The following is an 18,154-nucleotide window of genomic DNA, read 5'->3' on the forward strand; positions in this document are numbered from 1 at the left end:
TTAAGATTGAACTGGTAAATTATAATCAAGCCTCCACGTGTAGATCATATGGTGTTAGGGTGCCAAATTGACACTTTGGATTAATTGAATTTCATGGTGATTAACGGTTCAATCTACTAATGTTTAATATAATCCAATTTAGTCATCTACTTCAATCTTATCAAAGGGTGTCGCACTCGTCGTCCTTGTCACTAATCTTGTAAACTAAATGGATTTGGAAGCATGATTAGGGAAATCATCTGGGAATAGAACCGAAAGATAAGCTACAAGAAGTGATCGCGCTATTGGAGAAAGAAAGGAAGAAGATGGAAGAAATCATGAATTTACAACTTGAAGACATCATAGAATTATTTAAACATACATGCTTCAAAGTCAAAGCGAATTAAAAGAAGTGGAATACAATTGGGATGCAAGCATCAACGAATTCAAGTACAATAACTACTTATCAATAGTCATCTTCTCGTAGGTTGGGTATTGATCATGAAGGTTATGAAGCTATAGATACTGTAATGCTGGAGATGATATATAACAAGAAGAGATAAAGTTATATGTACTATTGCTTTGTTTCTTCAATATATATATATATATATATATATATATATATATATAGAGAGAGAGAGAGAGAGAGAGAGAGAGCAAGGTTCAAGTATTCTAAGTAATTATTGTATGGATGTATGAATTGAGTCAATCATTTCAAAAATCGGATTAGGGGTATAATAGTAATCTTGGTCACACTTAATTATAATAAACATTTAAAATCCTTTAAATTAGGGATTTAGTTCCTTAACCTTTCAAAACCACAGATCCTTTATCACCATCATCACACGTCGTCGCCCGATTTAGGGATTTATAATGAAAACTCGATCTCATGATTCTTCTTTCTTTCTTTTACCCACTGATCTCCTACACCATCATCTTCATCGGCATGATTGTGTGAAATATAATCGATTTACAATCAGCTCCAGATCTCCCATGATCTATTCTTACACAAAAACTCGCGAACTCCTTAATCTCGAAGTTTCATCCCTATACGACGTCGTTAATGGAGGCACTGATATTTTGGATCAACGACAAACCGCTTCAAGATCGTCTGGCAGCTCGACGAGGGTGGTTTTGCATATGTCTTCCTTGTTAGGAAAGCCTTCACGGAAGCTTCAGTCGGTAGCGCCTCTAAGAAGTTCAAGGACCCCTCTCACATCTCCGGTAAATAGAAATCCCCGAATTTGTTTATGGCATATGGTTTTGATCACTTATTAAACTTGTTTTTTTTTTGTATAAGTTGAGTTTATTATGTTGATAGATTGGGGATGGGTTGGGTATGGGCTGGGGAAAAGCCCAAAATACAAAGGGGAAAGGATTTGATTCCCCACATCCATCGGGTATGGGGATAGGGATGGGGACGAGGTTAGACACTCGGGGATGGGGACAGGGATGGTCAACCCCGCCCCATTTCCATCCCTAGGTGAAGGAAGAGATTTGTGTATCTTCCCTGTTTAGCCACCTGAATATGATTCCATTGGATCATGCCATTATTCTATTAAAGGTAGCTTATTTCTATCCACAATCAGATCTGTGATCATATAAAATCATCTATTTTCATTTCACCTACTCAAAATTTGTTGAGTGTGATTGAACAAATAATTTTTTGTTTGTTAATATGATTCTATTCTATTGGGTAGGCCACATCGGAACAACCTTGGACACATGAAGCATACTTATTGTTTCCACTTCATCTGGATGGGATTTTGTTGGAAAATTCAACAACAATGAAATCTAAAAAACAATTTTTTATACATCTGATGTTCTCCATATTTTCCGACAGGTAACTTGCAACCACGACTTCTCACTCACTGTTTCATGTACTACTGAACAAGTATTCCAGGTTTGTTAAATTTTGATGTTGTTTTCCAATTGTTTTGAGTGGGGACAAAAACAAAAAACTGTAATTAATTTGATTGTTCATTTTTTTCATCTTCTTTGACTTTAAAACAGTTTCTAGGTTAGATTTGGATTTTGGGTTTCTTGAACTCTATATATTTGGTATGTTTCTTTATGTCTACAATTTTGTCTAGTACTATGCAAGTGGTAATTTGGTAACTTAGTGATCATGACATATGTAAAAAAAAATTGAACCTTTTTTTTTTTTACTATCTAGTCATGTAGCAACATGTTTCGTTTATTGTGTTATTGTAGTTGAAGATGGTAATTTTTTCATTTTCCTTGTATTTTAGAACAATGATTATTAAAATTCAACATTACATTGCTTTATTTTGGTTTGCATATTAAATATCTCAACAAAATTCTTATGATTCCAACTAGAGATTCTCATGCTTAAGAAAATTGTAAAAAAAAATTTGTGTGTACAGACATTGCTGAAGCAAGGTTTAAGAAGGTTATAAATTCTTATGAAGCTATAAATTCTGAAAGAAATATCAGCAAGTAAAGAAAAAGAAGCTTGGTGAAGAATGGAAACTCGGGTTGAAGCCTGGTGAAGAATGAAAAGTGAGGCAACAATATTCGTTCAGAATGGATTACCTTTTTTTCTGTCAGAATGATCAGCAGCAATATTCTATTAGAATGTATTAGTGTTTTACTTAGATTTCAATGTTTTAATTTGATTTTTAACCATTCTCAGTTTTTATTCTTAAAGAATAAATGTAACTAGATTATGACCCGCGTTAAACGCGGGGAACACATAAATAAAATGCAAATTTATATAGATATTACAAAATAATTATAAAAAAGTAGGGTTATTGGTGTTATTGAAATGTGTAAAAATTACACTAAAATAGGTATATATATATATATATATATATATATATATATATATATATATATATATATATATAGCGTTAAAGGACCTCTTTATAGACAACATTTTTTGTTTTATTAGTTCAATGACCTTGTTTGTCACATATAAGTACCTTCAAACATTTTTTACTTGTGACACGGAAAACAATTATATATAGTCAACCATGCGTGAAAATGAGTCTACACAAGTATAATCCAACATTTAACAATATACTTTCAAAATACATTGTTATTTTATGGTTATATTGCGAAATATAATTGTTTATTTCAAAAAATAGCAACTTATTTATGTTCTTTCAAAATGAATCAAATAAAACCCCCCACAATATTTAATATAAAGAAACTATAACCAATAAATTTGCAACGAAGCTAATCATCTCCCTCCACTTCATCTCTAATATCATATCTTTTTTTCCCCTTAATCTAAGTTATTGTTACTATCACCGACAATGTTAAGATTCATTGATGGCTTCTTTTTTATTTTAGGGATAATATGATAGAAATCATTTATCAGGTCTATCATTTATGTTTATATCTTCGTTTTTTTTTTGTTGATTTTGATATGCCTTCTTCAGTTTACCACCATCTTTTTTTTCAGGCTCCTTTTTTTATGAAATAACATTTTTTTTGTGAAATTCTTTCTACGGTTTTGAGTATGTGCAGGTATGCTGATTTTTTTTGAAGTAAAGAAAGTAGGGTTTTTGTTCGATGTTGGTTCCTAGGTTTGGTTCTTATTTTTTGTGATTTCTCATAATCCATTGCATTTTATTTTCCATCTTTATCTACAATCTTTATGTATAGAATACTTTATCCATATAGTCATTCATTATATAGTTTAATGAATGAAAAAATAAACACCCCTTTAGTTTTATTTACTTTACAAATTATCGAGCCTCCATGCAAAGCTTAAAACATAATGAAAAAAAAAAACAAAAACCCTTATGAGGTAAATGCCAATTACGATTCTACCCCTTTTCCTCTTGTAACAATTATCTCACTTCAAAAACATCTACTTTTGTGTTTCAACATATTATTGATAGCATGAAAGATCCAAGCATTGTTGCATTTTGGTTCAACACAATGCCTCAAATTATGGGAGGATTTAAATATGGTGATGAGGTCAAACATAAAATATGGTGGTAATACAAGGTTCTTCTATTTTTTATTTATTTATTTACTTATTTTTTAATTCAACTTTATTACGAAATTAAATAGCTTCTTTTGTTGATATTAGTGTTTCTTATTTAGAAAAATATGCGATATGATCAACTTCGTGATGCTATAGCAATGAGAAAACTTGGATGAGCAGGAAGTGAGATAAGTTTATAAAAATAACAACTTATTTATGTTCTTATGAAGCTATAAATTCTGAAAGAAATATCAGCAAGTAAAGAAAAAGAAGCTTGGTGAAGAATGGAAACTCAGGTTGAAGCCTGGTGAAGAATGAAAAGTGAGGCAACAATATTCGTTCAGAATGGATTATCTTTTTTTCTGTCAGAATGATCAGCAGCAATATTGTGACATCCCCAAAATCACGGCCAGAAAAGACCGGTTTGTTTATGCTTTGTTTAAAAATCAGAGTAACATTTTAAATAAAAGTGTTGCGGAATTTGTCCCAAAACAATAATATGATAAAGATTTATCAAAAGCATTTCCATAGAAATGTATTTCATTAAAAGACTCGGGATGTCATGTTCGTACAGATCAAAAGCATAAACAGTACAATACAAGCCTTACTACATTATTTCATATCTACAGGCCTATATCCGTAATCCCTCGTCCAAACATCATATATATATGCTCAAGCGCCACTACCTGTAATACATAAAACTGAGTGGGTCAGGCTTGGGAGCCTGGTGAGCACATAGGGTTTTCAACCCACAATAAATAGTTTATTAATTTCATCAATCAACAATAACCCGATTACCCGTTCCCGTTATCCTCACTTTACGTCCCTAAACACCTATCATAAGGGACCTAGCCTAAGGATCATCATCGGGACGGACACTACTACTAAGGGGATTCCTCAGCAATAAATGTCCTAATAGGCAACCATGTGGGGGATGGAGTACATCTGGTGAGCACACAGTTCAAATAAACACACAGTTCAAATAAACACCTACAGGTTGCGAGCCTGCTAGTGTTCCACTGGACTGTCTAGAATAGTCTGTGGTCGTCATCTATACTCCGCTAGATGACTGGATCATCAATAACATCTATAACGAGGCCTCTCATTATTTTATTTTGTCACACAGCAACTATTACATCTACCCATGTTTTACCCAACACATTTTGTAGATATAAAATACATATACAGTTTAAATCTTTGAAAACATGTATAAAACGTTCATCCAACATAGATAGCAAGTATTCAGATAATATGCACAAATAGCACGTAATTTATATTAAATACTTCATATCTATGTGTAAGTTGAAAGTAAATATGCACTCACCTGAAAAGGTGGTGATTCCGAACTCAGACAGCGCTTCGCTTCTTAAAAAGAATTTTCTTCGACGAAACCTAGTATTATTACCACTAGAGTTTAGTTTATTATTCGTCGAGACTAATTAATAGTCTAGCTATTATTATTATTATTATATAAGCGTCAAAAAATACTTATATAACCCATAATAATAGCCCAAGTATTTATTATAAGTTCCTAATAACGTTACTATAATTAAATAAAAGCTATATTAAAAATAGCGTAGGCGTAGCTCACTTACAGCGGGTTTTATAGAAAACCGGGCTTTGCTTGGAGCAGCGTTCCCGAGCCGAAAAGCTCTTCTTCTCGGAGCCTTCGAGCACTTCGGGGCTTCCGCCTCGTGCTAGGGAGGTTCCCTAGGCTTTTCGGGGGATTTCGGGGCTAGAGAGAGGTTCTAGAGAGAGAGAGAGAGAGTAAAGAGAAGAAAGAATGGGAAAGGTGTGAAGAAAATGAGGGTGGGAGAGGTGGTATTTATAGGGTGAAATGTGGCTGAACTTGGTGCCACATGTCACCATGTGGTGGCAAGCCTTGGGGAGAAAGCAATGGCCAAGATTGTGCCACATCACCCATTTTCGCACAGCACACTTCCGACTTCTAAAATCCGTAACTTTCACATACGACCTCCGTTTTTGACGTTCTTTATATCCACGCGTAGGTAATAATAAGATCTACAACTTTCATTTTGACACCGTCAGCCAATTCTCGATCGATCTTAAATTTAACAGTACAAGGAGCTTATACTGTTAAACGTCTGCGTAAAATTAATAACTTCTACATACGGACTCTGTTTTTGTCTGTCTTTTTACCGTTGATTTCCTATTAATGAGATCTTCAACTCTCATTTACGTTGCGTAAGCCAAAAACCGCTCGAACTAAAATTCGAGTTTCAGGCCGTGCACTGCTAAGCCGAATCTTAGAAAAATCATAACTTCTTCATAGGAAGTCAGATTTGGGCGTTCTTTTTATCGATGTTCTTAGTTTAACATATTCTACGACTTTTGTTTAGATTGATAAGGCTAAAAAGTCTTCTATCGTAAATTCACTATTTACGTCTCCCGGTGTCGTGCCGGTTTTGCCGTAAAACTTCGGCGGGCCATAACTTCTTCGTTATAGCTCGGATTTAGGCATTCTTTATATGTACGGAAACCTTGAGACGTATTCTACAACTTTATGTAGAGATATCAGGATTATCTCACACTTTAATTTTGACGCTCATTTTTATTCTTTATTAATTATACATTTATAATTAAATAATAAACACATAAACACACATAATTCACATAATACTCAAATATTTTATATTTATTACTTCAAAAAGAGTTACAATAGTTGACCTAGACTATTACATTGACAAAAATGCTTAGCCCTGAAAACCCGGGCGTTACAATTCTCTCCCCCTTAGGATGATTCCGTCCCGGAATCATGCATCAGCAAACAGATGTGGATAGCGACTCATCATGTCATCCTCTTTTTCCCAAGTGAGATTCGGCCCATTCGAATGTTTCCATCGGACTAGCACCAAGTTGACCATCTTGCGTCGTAGCTTCTTAGTTTTACGGTCAATAATTGCCTCAGGCTCTTCGATCAGCCTTTTATTCTCATCCATCCTTAATTCCGAGATTGGAATTATGTCGGGAACATCTCCCATGAATTTCCTCAAATAACACACATGGAAGGTGTTATGAATACCATTGAGTTCTTCGGGCAATTCCAGCTTGTAAGCTTGGTTCCCAATCTTCTGAAGAACTTTGAACGGTCCAATAAACCTTGGACTCAACTTTCCTCGTTTCCCAAATCGTATAAGTCCCTTCCACGGTGAGACTTTAAGTAAAACGGAATCCCCAACTTCGAAGGTTATCGGTCGTCTTTTCTTGTCAGCATAGCTCTTCTGACGATCCTGAGCTGCTAACATTCTTTCCCTAATCACCTTCAATTTCTCAGCAGTCTCATGGACTATCTCGGGGCCCATAAACTGCTTCTCTCCGGCTTCAAGCCAACAAGACGGCGTACGACACTTCTGTCCATACAAGGCCTGATAAGGTGCCATCTTAATGCTCGAGTGAAAACTATTGTTGTAGGAAAATTCTACCAGAGGTAAGTGCTCGTCCCAATTCCCTTGGAATTCGAGGGTACATGCTCTCAACATATCTTCCAGCGTCTGAATTGTTCTTTCGCTCTGACCATCAGTTTGCGGATGGTAAGCAGTACTCAAACACAACTTTGTACCCAACTCCTCTTGTAGACTCCTCCAAAACCTTGACGTGAAACGACTATCACGATCTGACACAATCGTAAGAGGGACACCGTGAAGTCTTACAATTTCCTTCACGTAAGCGTTTGCGAGCTTATCCATAGACCACTTCTCGTTGGCGGCTATGAAGTGTGCACTCTTGGTGAAACGATCCACGACTACCCAAATCATGTCGTGTCCGTTCTTCGTTCTGGGCAGTTTAGTCACAAAATCCATGGTGATGTCTTCCCATTTACCCATGGGTACAGGTAAAGGTTCTAAACTCCCATACGGTTTCTGATGTTGTGCCTTAACCCTCGCGCATGTTACGCACTCGGCCACATATTCGCAACATCGAGCTTCATCGTCGGCCACCAGTAGTAGGGTTTTAGGTCCCTATACATTTTAGTGCTACCGGGATGAATCGAGTACATGGTCTTGTGTGCTTCTTCCATTAGAAGATCTCTTATTCCTCCCATCTTAGGTACCCAGATTCGATCTTGGAATACCTTCAGTCCTCGACTGTTTGTACCGAACACTAACGTTTTTCCCAAACGTTCTTCCTTTCGGTCATTCTTTTCTAAGGCTTCTTCTTGAGCTTTCCTGATACTTTCCACAATCGTCGAGACGACTTCAATTCTTAACGCTCTTGGCCTTTTTATTTCAAGATTGACTTTCCGACTGAGAGCATCAGCAACAATATTTGCTTTACCTGGGTGGTAAAGTATCTCACAGTCGTAGTCCTTGAGAAGCTCTAGCCAGCGTCGTTGCCTCATGTTCAACTCCTTCTGATTAAAGAGATACTGGAGACTCTTATGATCAGTGAAGAGCTTACACTTCGTGCCATAGAGGTAATGCCTCCATATCTTTAAGGCAAATACTACCGCTGCCAACTCCAGATCATGAGTGGGGTAGTTCTTTTCGTGTTCTTTCAATTGTCGAGATGCGTATGCTATCACCTTTTCTCTTTGGGTCAGAACACAACCCAACCCGACTCCAGATGCATCACTATAAACCGCGAAATCTTCAACTCCATCGGGTAGAGAAAGTATCGGTGCTTCACATAACTTCTTCTTTAGCTTCTCGAACGCCTCATCGTGTTTCTCACTCCATGTATACGTAGCTCCTTTATGGGTCAAAGCTGTTAATGGAGCAGCTATCGAAGAAAAGCCTTGGATAAATCGTCGGTAATATCCGGCTAATCCTAGAAAGCTTCGAACCTCCGTGGGACTCTTCGGACGTTCCCACTTCATTACAGCCTCGATCTTGGCGGGGTCAACCATTATTCCTTCTTGGTTAACAACATGACCCAAGAATTGGACTTCCCGTATCCAGAAGTCGCATTTGGAGAACTTCGCAAAAAGCTTCTCCTTCTTTAACACCTCCAACACTTCTCGTAGATGCTTGCCATGCTCCTCCTGGCTTTTCGAGTAAATAAGAATGTCGTCGATGAACACTATCACAGATTTATCGAGGAATGGTTTACAGACCCTATTCATCAAATCCATGAATGCTGCGGGAGCATTGGTTAGTCCGAATGACATAACCAAGAACTCGTAGTGTCCATATCTTGTTCTGAATGCAGTCTTCTCAATATCCTGCTCTCTCACCTTCAGCTGATGATATCCTGACCTAAGATCGATCTTTGAGAAGTAGCTCGAACCTTGCAGCTGATCGAATAGGTCATCAATCCTCGGCAATGGATACTTGTTCTTCACCGTTGCCTTATTCAGCTCTCGGTAGTCTATGCACATCCTCATGCTTCCGTCCTTCTTCTTCACGAATAACACCGGAGCTCCCCAGGGTGATGAACTAGGTCGAATGAATCCCCTGTCCAACAACTCCTAAAGTTGTGTCATGAGCTCCTTCATCTCCGTCGGTGCTAATCGGTAAGGTGGCTTTGCTATCGGTGTTGTTCCTGGTAACAAGTCTATACGAAAACTCCACTTGTCTATCAGGTGGTAATCCGGGAAGATCTTCGAGAAAGACTTCCGGATAATCGCACACAACCGGTATATTCTGCACCTCTTTCTTTTCTTTCTTAGCATCGATTACGAATGCCAAGTATGATGCACATCCTTTGGAAAAACATTTCCTGGCTTTCATCAGGGAGATGATTCCAGAAGTTACTCTGCGTTTGTCCCCGTACACCATAAATGATTCCTTTCCGGGTGGGTTTATCCTAACTATCTTCTTTTGGCATAATATCTCGGCATCGTTGGCGCTAAGCCAATCCATACCCAAAACGATGTCGAAACCGTTTAACTCTATGGGTAATAGTTCCTCATGGAATTCGTTTCCGTTTAGGTCAATGACGATGTTCCTAATACGATTACTAACAGGTACGAGTTTGCCACTGGCAACTTCTACAATCAGAGCATTATCTAGTTTTTCTACAGGCAATGCTAATCTTCCACCAAATTTATGCGACACAAAGGAGTAATTGGCTCCGGAATCAAATAGTATATTTGCAGGCAAACCATTTACAAGAAAGGTACCTGAAGCGACGTCTGCTGCCTCCTTCGCAGCCTCGAGCGTCATCTGAAAGGCTCTCGCCTTTGGCTTTGGTGGTATGTTGGGCCTTCCCGCATCTTTCTTCCTTGGGCAATCCTTAGCAATATGCCCTTCTTCACGACACTCGTAGCACACCTTCTTGTTGGTGGTGCACTCATTGGCATAGTGCCCTGTTTTCCCACACTTGTAGCAGGTTACTTCATCGCCACATTTTCCCGAGTGCTTCTTCTTGCACTTCTCGCACCATTTAAATTCGTTTCCTCCCCCGAATTTTTTTGAACCGAACTTGCTCTTCTTTTTGTTGGGTTTAGCAGACCCTTCAAATTTCCTCTTCTCGCCAACCTCGATTTTGCTGGCAGCTCTTCCCTTAATCATGTCCTCCACAGACTTGGCAGCCCAGATAGCTGCCTCCAAAGTAGGTGCCTGACGTACTGGCACCGCGTACTCCCATGGAAGTCCCTTTGCGTACTTATCAATTTTCGTCAGCTCATCCGGAACAAGACGCAAGGCAAACTCCATCTTTTCTGTGAAGTTGTTCGTGTATTCATCGATTGACATGCTTCCCTTCTTCAAGGTTAGAAACTGGTTCTCTAACTCTAACAGGTTTTGAGCCGAGCAGTATTTTCGTTTGAATTGCACCAGAAATTCTGCCCATGTCAGTTGCAGGGGCTTGTTGGGGCTTAAAGTCTTCCCCAAGGTATTCCACCAACGTACAGCGCCTCCTCGAAACTGATGTACTGCAAATGTGGTCTGTAGCTTTCCTCTGCAACCGCATGTCATGAAAGCTAACTCCATCTCCGAGATCCAATCCATGACTCCGATTGGATCTTCCTTTCCCGTGAAAGTCGATGGCTTGCAAGTCTGAAAATCCTTGTACTTGCATCCATTTCTCTCGAATCCGTCATCTTGGTTATTTTCTTGAACTATTGGTTGGTTGACTTGACCAACAGTTCCACTGTAGTCTCCTTCCTCAGTCTGCCCTTCGTTCAACTCGGGCTGTTCGATTTGAATAGTGCCTTCCTCTCGATTTTGCTGGAGCAAACGTCTAGTTTCCTCCATTTGACGATCCAACATAGCCTGGATCATCGCTTGCACTCCGGCCATCGTTATTGGTCCGACAGCGGCTTCCACAACTGGTATTTGCTCGATCACGGGGGGTTGGTGTCTGTTCCCATTTGCGTTTACGTTTCCGCTACGAGTCCTTGCCATCTTGATCTATACACCGAATAAGGTGAATTTAGATCTTTATTTAGGAGAGACGTTTTAAATCGTCCTTATCACTCCGAAACATTTACATGCTAGTTCTAATAGCGTAGTCGTACGTTTAGAATCCTAAGCACATAAAGTTTCCAGATCCGGTCGGCAACAGACCATAGATCCGAACAATTAACAGCATATTATGCACAAAGCATTTAGCACATAAAAGCATTTTACGCACAATTCCTAAAATAGGCTAGTGCTCACACCTCACAATCATCACTTAGCATTCTAAGTTTAAGTCTAGAAATCCTACAAATTCCTAGTTCGCTTAAACTAATGCTCTGATACCAACTGTGACATCCCCAAAATCACGGCCAGAAAAGACCGGTTTGTTTATGCTTTGTTTAAAAATCAGAGTAACATTTTAAATAAAAGTGTTGCGGAATTTGTCCCAAAACAATAATATGATAAAGATTTATCAAAAGCATTTCCATAGAAATGTATTTCATTAAAAGACTCGGGATGTCATGTTCGTACAGATCAAAAGCATAAATAGTACAATACAAGCCTTACTACATTATTTCATATCTACAGGCCTATATCCGTAATCCCTCGTCCAAACATCATATATATGCTCAAGCGCCACTACCTGTAATACATAAAACTGAGTGGGTCAGGCTTGGGAGCCTGGTGAGCACATAGGGTTTTCAACCCACAATAAATAGTTTATTAATTTCATCAATCAACAATAACCCGATTACCCGTTCCCGTTATCCTCACTTTACGTCCCTAAACACCTATCATAAGGGACCTAGCCTAAGGATCATCATCGGGACGGACACTACTACTAAGGGGATTCCTCAGCAATAAATGTCCTAATAGGCAACCATGTGGGGGATGGAGTACATCTGGTGAGCACACAGTTCAAATAAACACACAGTTCAAATAAACACCTACAGGTTGCGAGCCTGCTAGTGTTCCACTGGACTGTCTAGAATAGTCCGTGGTCGTCATCTATACTCCGCTAGATGACTGGATCATCAATAACATCTATAACGAGGCCTCTCATTATTTTATTTTGTCACACAGCAACTATTACATCTACCCATGTTTTACCCAACACATTTTGTAGATATAAAATACATATACAGTTTAAATCTTTGAAAACATGTATAAAACGTTCATCCAGCATAGATAGCAAGTATTCAGATAATATGCACAAATAGCACGTAATTTATATTAAATACTTCATATCTATGTGTAAGTTGAAAGTAAATATGCACTCACCTGAAAAGGTGGTGATTCCGAACTCAGACAGCGCTTCGCTTCTTAAAAAGAATTTTCTTCGACGAAACCTAGTATTATTACCACTAGAGTTTAGTTTATTATTCGTCGAGACTAATTAATAGTCTAGCTATTATTATTATTATATAAGCGTCAAAAAATACTTATATAACCCATAATAATAGCCCAAGTATTTATTATAAGTTCCTAATAACGTTACTATAATTAAATAAAAGCTATATTAAAAATAGCGTAGGCGTAGCTCACTTACAGCGGGTTTTATAGAAAAACGGGCTTTGCTTGGAGCAGCGTTCCCGAGCCGAAAAGCTCTTCTTCTCGGAGCCTTCGAGCACTTCGGGGCTTCCGCCTCGTGCTAGGGAGGTTCCCTAGGCTTTTCGGGGGATTTCGGGGCTAGAGAGAGGTTCTAGAGAGAGAGAGAGAGTAAAGAGAAGAAAGAATGGGAAAGGTGTGAAGAAAATGAGGGTGGGAGAGGTGGTATTTATAGGGTGAAATGTGGCTGAACTTGGTGCCACATGTCACCATGTGGTGGCAAGCCTTGGGGAGAAAGCAATGGCCAAGATTGTGCCACATCACCCATTTTCGCACAGCACACTTCCGACTTCTAAAATCCGTAACTTTCACATACGACCTCCGTTTTTGACGTTCTTTATATCCACGCGTAGGTAATAATAAGATCTACAACTTTCATTTTGACACCGTCAGCCAGTTCTCGATCGATCTTAAATTTAACAGTACAAGGAGATTATACTGTTAAACGTCTGCGTAAAATTAATAACTTCTACATACGGACTCTGTTTTTGTCTGTCTTTTTACCGTTGATTTCCTATTAATGAGATCTTCAACTCTCATTTACGTTGCGTAAGCCAAAAACCGCTCGAACTAAAATTCGAGTTTCAGGCCGTGCACTGCTAAGCCGAATCTTAGAAAAATCATAACTTCTTCATACGAAGTCAGATTTGGGTGTTCTTTTTATCGATGTTCTTAGTTTAACATATTCTACGACTTTTGTTTAGATTGATAAGGCTAAAAAGTCTTCTATCGTAAATTCACTATTTACGTCTCCCGGTGTCGTGCCGGTTTTGCCGTAAAACTTCGGCGGGCCATAACTTCTTTGTTATAGCTCGGATTTCGGCATTCTTTATATGTACGGAAACCTTGAGACGTATTCTACAACTTTATGTAGAGATATCAGGATTATCTCACACTTTAATTTTGACGCTCATTTTTATTCTTTATTAATTATACATTTATAATTAAATAATAAACACATAAACACACATAATTCACATAATACTCAAATATTTTATATTTATTACTTCAAAAAGAGTTACAATAGTTGACCTAGACTATTACATTGACAAAAATGCTTAGCCCTGAAAACCCGGGCGTTACAAATATTATATTAGAATGTATTAGTGTTTTGCTTAGATTTCAATGTTTTAATTTGATTTTTAACCATTCTCAGTTTTTATTCTTAAAGAATAAATGTAATTGTTAACCATTATTACTTATATTCTTTCAGAGTGAATGTCATTTATATATGTTCATAGTTGTATTTGTTAAGAATGAATGTAATTACTAATTTTAAGATATTAAAATTCTTTTCATATAAAATTTGTATTCATTAGAAATTATTAACCTTGATAATATATGTTTATAGTATTTTGTTAGAATTTAATATTTTTTTTCAACATAATCATAAACACATTCTTTTAGAATGTTCTAATTAATATATTTATTATCCAAAAAATCAGATTTTTAAAGTTTAGAGAATTAATTATTCCTTAAAATATCCAATTTTCCTATTTAAAATTTATGTTAATTGACTAAAGTACCCTTAGAATGTAATTAGTTGGTATTTTTTAATTGTCTTTAATTTAATATTATATATTAATCACTTTCTTAAAATATGTAAAATGATTGGCCCACAATCATTCCTACATCCACATAATAATTAGTTAGAATACAATAACCTAAGCATATATATATATATATATATATATATATATATATATATATATATATATATATCTTTATATTAATAAAAGAGTAGTTCTTTTGCCACGTGTCACTATATTAGACATCTTAATTAATGTGTTGCCACTTGTCAAACTATTGACATTCCATTTTAAATATATTAAACATCCTCATTAATGTGATGCTATTTGTCAATGTATTTATTCTTTATTTTAAATTTTAAATTTTATATTATTGTTTTCATTAATTCACAAATAAAAATATCTAATATATATATATATATATATATATATATATATATATATATATTAAAATTTAATTTTACATATTTATTTGAATCAACCATTATAATTTCACATAACTAATAAAAATATATCTTAAATTAATAATTTATTTATAATAACTGATTAATAATTTTGAGTTTTTACTATAAAAGTTTCATTAATTTTATAACCGTGGTTCCCACGGGTTATAAACTAATATATATATATATATATATATATATATATATATATATATATATATATCTACTTTAATAAATGAATGTTTTTTTGCCACATGTCACACTCTCATTTAATTTGCCAAATGTCATTTTATAGTTATTTTGAATTAATTTTTTTTTCCATGTGTTATTTTATGAGTTTTTCTATTTTATTAAATTCAACATAATATTTTAACTTAACCATTGCAATAAATGTAGTGATAAATGGATATCAATTTCATTAATGAACTTGACTTTTAATTTCAAAATTTCCAAATTAAAGCTAATTAGTTTCTTTTGTTTATTTATTTAAATTATTTGTTCAACTTTAAAAGATAAACACATTTCAATTATAATAATTCATTATTTTTCTTATTTTTTATATAAATTCAAAGTTCTCAAATATTTTTATCTTTATATTTAATTTTTTTAAAGTTAACCAATGTAATACATTAGTCTCACAACTAGTATATATATATATATATATATATATATATATATATATATATATATATATATATATAGGGTTAGGTTAATTTGTTTCTTATATTTATTGTATGCTAGAATGCACCAATAGTAATTTAGTAAAATTAAATAATTATTTAATTAAATAAAGATAGATATTAACTGGTTTCCATAATTGTATGTATATTAAATGATATTTATAATTATAATTTTCTTTTTATGGAAACTAGTTAAATTTGTCATTAATGTCCTTTCAGAATGAATTCGTATCTACGTTTTTATGTTAGCAATAACGTTTTTTCAAGACTCACTCACTTAAAATACAATAAATTTGTATGGAATATGAAGAATGAAAGTGTAATCCAGTAGAATATACTCTCGTTCTACTAGAATACTCTCTTATTCTTCTAAATACAAATTCATTTTGAAAGAATATTATTGTTGATATTAATAATGAATTTAATTAGTTTCCATAAAAAAAAATTATAAGTATGGATATCATTTAATATACATTTAATGTTTACTAACCTCTTATTGGTGCATTCTAGCACACAATAGATGTGAGAAACATTTGAACCTACCTCTCTCTCTCTCTCTATATATATATATATATATATATATATATATATATATATACATACATATATATATATATATATATATATATATATATAGTTAGCTCGCTTATGTGTTAGGCTCTTTGGTCTAGTTTATCCATGATTGAAATTGTATATATTGGTTGTACAATTTCATTCCTAAAATCCTAATTTTACATCCGACCTCATTCTCACCAACTAGTGCCACTTATCTATGTTGCTACCTCCTTCCACCATGAGTCCATGACGGATGCATCACTTCATGTTCAACCCATCAAAGTCTTTGGAATCCGAAACATCAAGGCTCACATTCCGCTTCTTCTTGATCTTGACCGACTTAATTATGGTGTGAAGAAAGATTTTCTCTGTTATTTTGCACTGAAAATATAACACAAGATAATCAGTCTGTTGAGACGCATGTCTATATATTTTACATTTTTATACTAAGACATTCCAATAACAAAATGAGGGAAATTGGAGGATTTTGTTTGTATAAAGGAAATTTGGAAATAAATAATATAAGCTATGAAAGATGCGGTTCCGAATTTTACTTATAAACTTGTGCTATCATATCTTACTAGGTGTCAGACCCATGTATTACATGGGTTAATTAAAAAAATTTAATATTTAAGAACTTTTGATTTATAAGAAAATAAGAAAAGTATTGAATTATTAAAATTTATTTCTTTATATGTTAAATTTAAATAAATAAACAAAATAAACTAATGAGCTTTAATTTGGTTATTTTGAAATAAGAAGGTAAGTTCATTAATGAAATTGATATTCATTTATTACTACATTTATTGTAATTATTACATTAATGTATTATGTAGAATTTATTAAAATAGAAAAATCCATAAAATGACATGTGGAAAAGAAATTAATTCAAAATAACCACAAAATGACATTTGGCAAATTGAATAAGACTTTGACATGTGGCAAAAAACCTTCATTTATCAGACTAGAAAATGACATTAATTTTATTTAACTAAATTTGTACCATATATACTAACAACGTCTAAGTGTTTGTTTTAATTAGCCAAAATTTTAACTAAAACAACATTTTTAAATAAACTTAATCTTTTTAATCTAGTCAAAACAAGTTCTTAGATTTTAGATTAAAAGATTGTATTAAATGCTATATGGATGTTTCCAATAATGCTTAATACTCTTCACAAATCGAAAGTGTTAAAGCTGTAACTTTTGGTTTACACTAACAATATCGATTCCATTACAAAGTCAACTCAATGTTTGTTCTGCAATTTCGATCTTACGACATTTAAGAATATTTGTAATTGAATAAATGATCATTTAACCTTAATCTAAATACTCAAATTAAATTACATCAAAAAAATCACACTTTGAATGAAATCCAAACCAAAGATTACTAGATAGACACGGAATTCCACGTCATTGACAACATAATTCAAAAGCAACTATGGAATCGGAAATGAAAGAGTTTAGCCACACATGACTAAACTGGTATCAAAGTCTAAATGCAAAGATAATCCCAAATTTAACTTAGAAAATGAAAACTAAAATGTTTTCAAGCGTTAGATTGATCAAGAACCCTTCAAGAAGTTGTCTCTTTTTTATTTAAACTCTTATTCCCCATAAATGAGGTTGGTTTTCCCTCTTACGAAGTGAGAGAAATCTACTCAATTGCATTTTGCATGTACATGGTTGTGTAAAATTACATTGTGATTTACACTGTCGTATATTATTTAAAGTACGTTACTCATTTGAGAAATATCTCTAAAATACTTTGCTCAAATCTGCATTTTATTCAATTATACGGTCATGTAAATTTATAATGTAAAAAACATGGTCGTGTAAGTTTTTATATCCATTCCAACCTTCACCTTGTACACGGTCATGTAAAATCCATGTGTAATTTTACACAGTCGTGTAGTCTTTTGTTTTCGAATCTTCTCAACTTCATAACTCCTTCATTTCATGTCTAGAAATTCTGAAATTTAACATTATGAGGCATCCCATGCAAGACCCAACATTTAAAAGCTCCAAAACTCTCGAAAATGTACAAGTAAAAGCGTCCACAAAAATGTCCCAAACGGTGAAATAAATGAGTAGA

General features: G+C 34.7%; 1 long non-coding RNA gene across 1 annotated transcript; it reads right to left on the bottom strand.

Annotated features, from left to right (window-relative positions):
- Window positions 1-4,518: 4,518 nt before the first annotated feature.
- Window positions 4,519-5,889, bottom strand: LOC145049826 (uncharacterized). The gene is made up of 3 exons (XR_013683346.1): window positions 5,536-5,889; window positions 5,265-5,332; window positions 4,519-4,626 (listed from the first exon to the last, which is right to left on the bottom strand). It is a non-coding gene; the product is annotated as an uncharacterized LOC145049826 (long non-coding RNA).
- Window positions 5,890-18,154: the final 12,265 nt, after the last annotated feature.

This window comes from Lactuca serriola, chromosome 5, assembly GCF_051521515.1.
Source record: "Lactuca serriola cultivar US96UC23 chromosome 5, Lser_US96UC23_V15, whole genome shotgun sequence".
In the NCBI taxonomy this organism is placed as follows: Eukaryota; Viridiplantae; Streptophyta; class Magnoliopsida; order Asterales; family Asteraceae; genus Lactuca; species Lactuca serriola.